Genomic DNA, 6522 nt, shown 5'->3' on the forward strand with positions numbered 1-6522 from the left:
ATATACCCTTCAAAAGGTCACCCTCTTTCCTGAATTTAGACTATTTTTCAGTGCCTGGTACCAAAGTTACTGCCATTTAGCTCAATCTCCTGCATGTAAGAATCTGTTTAATTCAGTTTTCCTTAACTTCCCACCATTGCCCCAGCCTATTACATAAACTCTTGAGATGACTTATTCATTATATCTCAAGGACCTGGCATATTGAAAGGTTTAATAAATGCTTTCTGAAAAATTGAACATCTGATGTTTTCATAAATGATTAGCTTTGTATAATTGACATCACATAGTGAGTAAAATAACTTTAAAAAATATATCCTTGATAAGCTGAGTATATAGAGAAAAAGACTCGCATTTAAGTGACATCCTAACTACCTAGCTAATTAAATATTCCCCCTTTTTTTGTCATGGACTGCAAAGTTTAAAAATATATGCCCATTAGCTCTAGAAGAATTCTAAGAATTTTGTATAGTTATTTATGATAGATGTTGGGCACTATGAACAAAAAGCTTGGATTCTGCTAGTACAGTAGTTGCTTGTTTATATATATATAGACATATATATATATATATATATTAGTATGTTTGTGTTTATATAGTAGTAAACATCTGCTTGTATAACATCTATAAGTAATCATAATATAGAGCTGGTATGATTTAAGAATTTCTAAATCTTTCCATTCTTCCCTTTAAAGCCAAACATTACTAAACATTATTAAAGCCAAATAGATGAATATTTTTAAAAAATTTTAGCAGTGACCCAGAATATTTTACTCTTTTGTGATTCCACTGTGTGGATTTCCTGATACATAGTGGGATACAACCCGTGAGTTTTAACACATTGTCACAACTGGGACAAAACATTTCAATAACTAGAAAGGACTTAAAATTTTAGGTTTAGTAGCCAATGTTTCCTATCTATTATTTAATCTGTGCTTTACCCATTGAGTAAGCAGGTTCTTTTGGAATTCTGGTGTAAGTTCTACTAGTATAAAAGAGTATGAAACACCAAGACTTTGGCTACTTTTAACTCTTGAAGACTCTTTTTGTACAGAGTGTCATCAGCATAGTGGAAGGTCCTGTGTCTCTTCCTTTTCAGTGATAATACTTTTTCCTTATTAAATTATTTCTCTTTAAATATGTTGAAATGTAGAGTATATGTTTATGGTTTCTTCTGCCAATAATAACTGGAACTACATCATTGTAAATAGAACAAAATGTTTGTTCTATTTTGATGGAAACATTTGAGAAGTGATGAAAGGTATAATGAAAGTTATTTGAGATTTTCTTCTAAGTAATCTAAGTGAGTAGTTTATAAATAAGCAAAACCTAGCTCAAATAATCTCTAGTTCATTTAGTGGAATTCCCAATACATTGGTAATGGTAAGGTAAATATACTCAGTGAAGAAAACATACAGTATGATAATAGTTTCAGTTTCTTCATAGACAGAACTGCTGACTCAGATCATTTTTGTACTTAAATGATGCCATATCTGCCCTAAAGCCTGCAATTCATACTTTAACAATATTAACACTCTAGCTACTCAATATGTAAGAGGCTTCCTCGCTAAGCATGACTGCAGTGTCTGGGAGAATAGTATTAAATAGTATTATCATTTAGATCAGTACTATAAAATAAAATTTTCTAGAATAATGGTGTAATAGCTGTTGCACACTTGAAATATATATCTAGTTTGATCTTTACATTTTACTCAGTTTTAGTTACATTTTATACATATTTTAATGGTTACCCCTATTGGACATTCCAGATATATATATATATATATATCTGGCTTTTGATACATTGATTTTTGATTTATTAAAATTCTTTACTATCTAGTAGAATGCTATCCATAAATATGGTTATATAATTTAATGAGTGGATGTGAATTTGCATATTGTTGAAGGCCTGCCATACATTGAAAATCTACTTAAAATAATTTTTTGCGTGCTACAGGGCATTGAACCCAGGATGCTAGGTGAGTGTTCCACTACTGAGCTACCTCCCTACCCCTTTTTCTTTTTTATTTTCAGACAGGATCTTATTAAGTTGCCCAGGCTGCCCTGTAACTCAGAATCAGCCTGCCTTAGCCTCCTGAGTAGCTGGGATTACCAGCATGTGCCACAATACCCAGGTTGAAATGACTTATATATATTGCAATTTGATTGTATATTCCTGGTGGACTATATTCCGTGAAAAAAATCCTGTTTGTTGTGTTACTGTTACTGTTGTTATTCTGAGGCTACTGGTTGTATACTAAATCAAAGGAGTAAAACTATGTTGAGTACTTAGAGGATCAAGAACTGAGATCTTTGACGAGTTAAAGGCAGGGACTAGGAATATAAAAACTGATATGATACAGTAAATATCCTGTAGTTCTGAGTTTAAATTGAAAGTATTGATATGACCTGTGTACTTAAAGAATGCAGCACAAGTGTTTTTATTGAATTATTTTCTTTGAAGTGTAAAATCTGATTATTCTTAGATTTGATAGAATACTAACTCCATTAATTTACAACCTGATAAAGTATTGCTGTTTTTCTTGCCACATTTTTGTTTTCTTATGATGTTTTAAGGCAAGAAAATAATGAATACACACCTTTCCATTTATTCAACAATTATTTAGTAAGCAACTATTTTGGACAAAGAAGGCTCTGTGGGAAATGTCAGATACTACAAACATGATTTATATCCTGTAAGCTTACAGATTGTCAGACATATTTATACAATTTCACAATTGTAAATAAAATTAAAGTTCAGTGAAATAAGCACTGATAAAATACTTTTTAAAGGTAAATTTTGAAACTTTGACTTTAAATTGTTAGTAGTAACTGTGGTAAGTGTTTGGGACCAAAACTTTCAGTTTGGATAATCAGATAAACCTTCATGGGCTGGCATTTTGGCCTAGGTTTGAAGGACAGAGGGAATTTGGTATGTGGATGTGAAGAGGGTTGAAAAACATTGTGAAGGAGAATACAAAAACAGGAATTGAGACAAGGATTTGGGAAACTGTAGTGAAAAAAACAGATGATAAGCTGGGTGTGGTGGTAATCCCAGCACTAGGGAGGCTGAGGTAAAAAGCTGGCCATGAGTTCCAGGCCAGGCTGGGCTTTCTAGTGAGTTTAAGGACAGCCTGAACTACATAGCAAGATCTTATTTAATAAATAAATGAATAACACAAACAAACAAATAAAATAAACTATTATGTGCCAAGGTAAAGCTATGGGTTCAATCCCTATCTCTGAAACAAAGTATCAAAACAACCATAAAACAAGCTTTGAGAAGTGAGAAAGTCCATAAGATCAGGCTAAAGAGTTTGTGTTGAATTCTGTTGTTACTATGGGGAAGGGTGGAAGCGTATGTGTCATCACAGTGAATTGTTTAGAGGATTAGTTTATGGGAGACAAGGAACACTTAGATAACGGGTGAGGTAAGAAGAAAATGAATTAGGATGCTAATGATAGCTATCTATAGCAGCAGACATCTGTAATAGGCATTAGAGAAACTGTGATAAAATTTGATTTAGGTCAAATAATTCACATGTAGGCCGGTAACCTTCCAGGAATTTGGGCATATTCTATTGCTATTTTGGACTACTGTATATACAATTTTGTATAAAATAATTGGACTGCTTATGGCTTGGATTGAAAAGTGTAACAAATGTACATTTGACTACCACATTGCAGCTATATATTTTTTATGTTTTGATCCACATTTTCTCAGTTAATTCTTATCTGTAGGTAAATTTAGTATTCAGAACCACCTAAAATAGAGATTTTGCAATACATTATTTTAAATCCTGGAATTTGTAAAATTTTGTAATCAGTTTAGAAAAACATTGATGTGTCAGGTAGTAGTTCCTTTTAAAATGGCTCACCAAACAGAAGTATTCCCGGTCCTTTTTGTCACAAACAAAAAATGGGATGAGGCACGCCGAAAAGGTGCCAAAAGTGTATTTGAAAATGAGGGCAGAAAGAGTAAGGGAAAAACTAGCTCTGCAGGGCAAACTTGGGCCAAACAAAGAGAGAAAAGAATAAAAAGTAAAAATAAAAGTGCATCGAGGAGATGGAGGGCAGGTACCGTGAGGAGCTAGGACAGCAAATTCCTCGCAGCATCCGGTCTTCTTTATGAAGTCCACACACCTGGGAGCTGGCGCCTTGTTCTACCTACCAGTTCCTGAGAAACGTCTGGCTCTGCCTTGGGGTCCTGCAATAATTGACTGGTTCTGCCTATTTCTCCAGCCACCTTTGCCACGCCTTACCTCCTATATCATTAACATTCTAGGAAGTGAGCTTCTGACATTCACTTTTTTAAAAAAAGAAAGGAAATAAATAATATTGTGCAATTCTAAATTTTAGCTTAGTTTCAGGAAATGAATTTGTATTTCCCTGGTTCTTTCCCAAGAGGTAATAACTCTTTTCCTTAAAGACAAAACTTTAATCTTTTGTTAAATCTGTCATAATTAGTTGAAAATTGTCCATTTTTCTCTAGAATTAAATTTTTTTAGTTTATTCAGTTTGAAGTTTACTCACCTTCTGGCATCTATGGTTTTTAAGTCTTAAACCAAAAATAGAAAGTGTTCAGCCACTATTATTCAGTTTTTCAGTAGCACACCTTTTATCCTCTTTTTTTGAAGGCTCCATTTGGCATAAATGTTTTGTTATTGACTCATCCCTTAAGTTATTGTTATCAGTGTTTATTTTCTGTGTTGTTCATATTGGATAGTTTCTATTAATTTATTTTCATTTCATTTTGCTATTGAGTCCACTCAGTGAGTTTTCCTTTTCTTTAATGTGGTTATTTCTTTTTTCAGTGGTTCTCATAATTGAACCCAACACTAGGCAAGCACTCTATCACTGAGCTACATCTCCAACCCAGTTCTTTGTATATTCTTTTTCATTACCGAGCCTTTATGTTTTTTTATTTTGTTTTGTTTTTTTCCCATTAAATTTATTGGTACATTGAAAGCAAACAATACAGTTACATTTATCACTGGGATCTTGTACATTTACATAATATGTCTTGCTTCTTATTTTTTCCCCATACCCCTGCCTTCCCTTCAGCCCCTTCACCCTTCCCCATTTACAAAAACTTTGTTTCCAATTTTTCCTTTTTTCACATTTTTTTTTCTTTTTCCTTATTTCCTTTCCCCTCCCCTTCTGAGCCTTTATGTTTTGGCACATATTTCAAGTGTGCTCATGATTACTTCAATAATCAGCAACTGATTCATATTACATATTCAGAATCAAGGAAAAAGAATCTATCCATAGTTTAGCAACCTTTCCATTAATTGTTAGGGGGAAAGTATAGTTGGGAAGAAATTGGCTTTTTTATTTGATCTTGCCTTTGATTAGTGAACAATAAGCAGATCTAAGCTGATAACACATCAGTTCTCCATATACATAGGTTTTTAGTGAAAAATTATTTCTTTTTAGTGCCATTTGTATTTGTGATTCTTTTTGTTGTTGATAACTGGAAGTGAAGCTCCAGAGACTGTGACTAATTCATCTCTTTTGAACCATCCTCAACAAATAATTATGAGTCATCTTCCTAAAGTATTTTCAAGGACAGATTTTATTTGGTTATTGATTATCCTGTCATCAGGATTTTTCCTATGGCAAATTTAAATTTTGAAGTTGTTTTCCTCTTTTTAAGTAGCAAATGAGTGTATTTAATTTCCTATAATAATTTTTAACATAAAAAATTAAAATCAACTGAAAAGTATAAGAAATTCATGTTATTCATAATTTCACCATTATAAGATGACTAGTAGTAATATTTTATGTAATATGAAATATTTGGGTGTATTTCATTTCATTATTGTTTATACATTCATGTACTTTTACTTTTTTTTTCCAGCTTTAATTGAGTTTATTGGTACATTTTAGGGATACAGTACAGTTACATTCATTGTTGGGATCATGTACCTCTACATGACAAGTCTTGATTCTCATTTTTTCCCCTTACCTCTGCCCTCCCTTCACCCCCTCCTCCTCTCCCCATCTACAAACACTTTATTTTCATCTTTTCATTCTCTCACATTTTTTTCTTTTCCCTTTTTACTCTTCCCCTACCCATCCCACCTTCCCTACACCTTTAGCTCCTTTCTTCCCATTTCTAAATGCCAGTAATCTTATTAGGATCTTATGCATTGTTGCAGATTATTCACACCAGGGAAACTATTCGGTATTTACACATGTGTGACTTATTTATTTCACTTAGGAATATATCTTCAATATGTATCCATTTTCCTATGAATGAATCTATTTTCTCATTCTTTATGGCTGAGTAATATTCTATTTTATAGAAAAACCACAACTTCTTTATCCAGTTTCCAACGGATGGGCAAATAGGCTGTTTCCAAGATTTAGCTATTACAAACTGTGCCGCTATAAACATGGGTGCACATACTTCTCTGTGATATGATTCTTTTAGTTCTCTTGGAAAGATACCCAGCAGAGGCATGGCTGGGTCAAATGGAACCTCCAGTCCAAGCTCTTTGAGGTATCTCCATATTGATTTCCA

General features: G+C 33.1%; 1 protein-coding gene across 16 annotated transcripts in view; it reads left to right on the forward strand.

The window, feature by feature from the left end:
• Baz2b (bromodomain adjacent to zinc finger domain 2B) overlaps positions 1–6522 on the forward strand; it is a 354073-nt gene that overhangs the window by 205196 nt on the left and 142355 nt on the right. The window contains exon 1 of one of the 16 annotated variants that reach the window (XM_010606800.3): positions 3361–3427. The exons of the other annotated variants lie outside the window; for them this stretch is intronic. The gene's annotated coding sequence lies outside the window, so the exon portion shown is untranslated. Of the gene's footprint in view, positions 1–3360; positions 3428–6522 lie in introns of those variants that run through there. 16 annotated transcript variants of the gene reach the window in all.

This window comes from Fukomys damarensis, unplaced genomic scaffold (genome assembly GCF_012274545.1).
Source record: "Fukomys damarensis isolate Sample0158 unplaced genomic scaffold, DMR_v1.0_HiC HiC_scaffold_26, whole genome shotgun sequence".
NCBI lineage: Eukaryota > Metazoa > Chordata > Mammalia > Rodentia > Bathyergidae > Fukomys > Fukomys damarensis.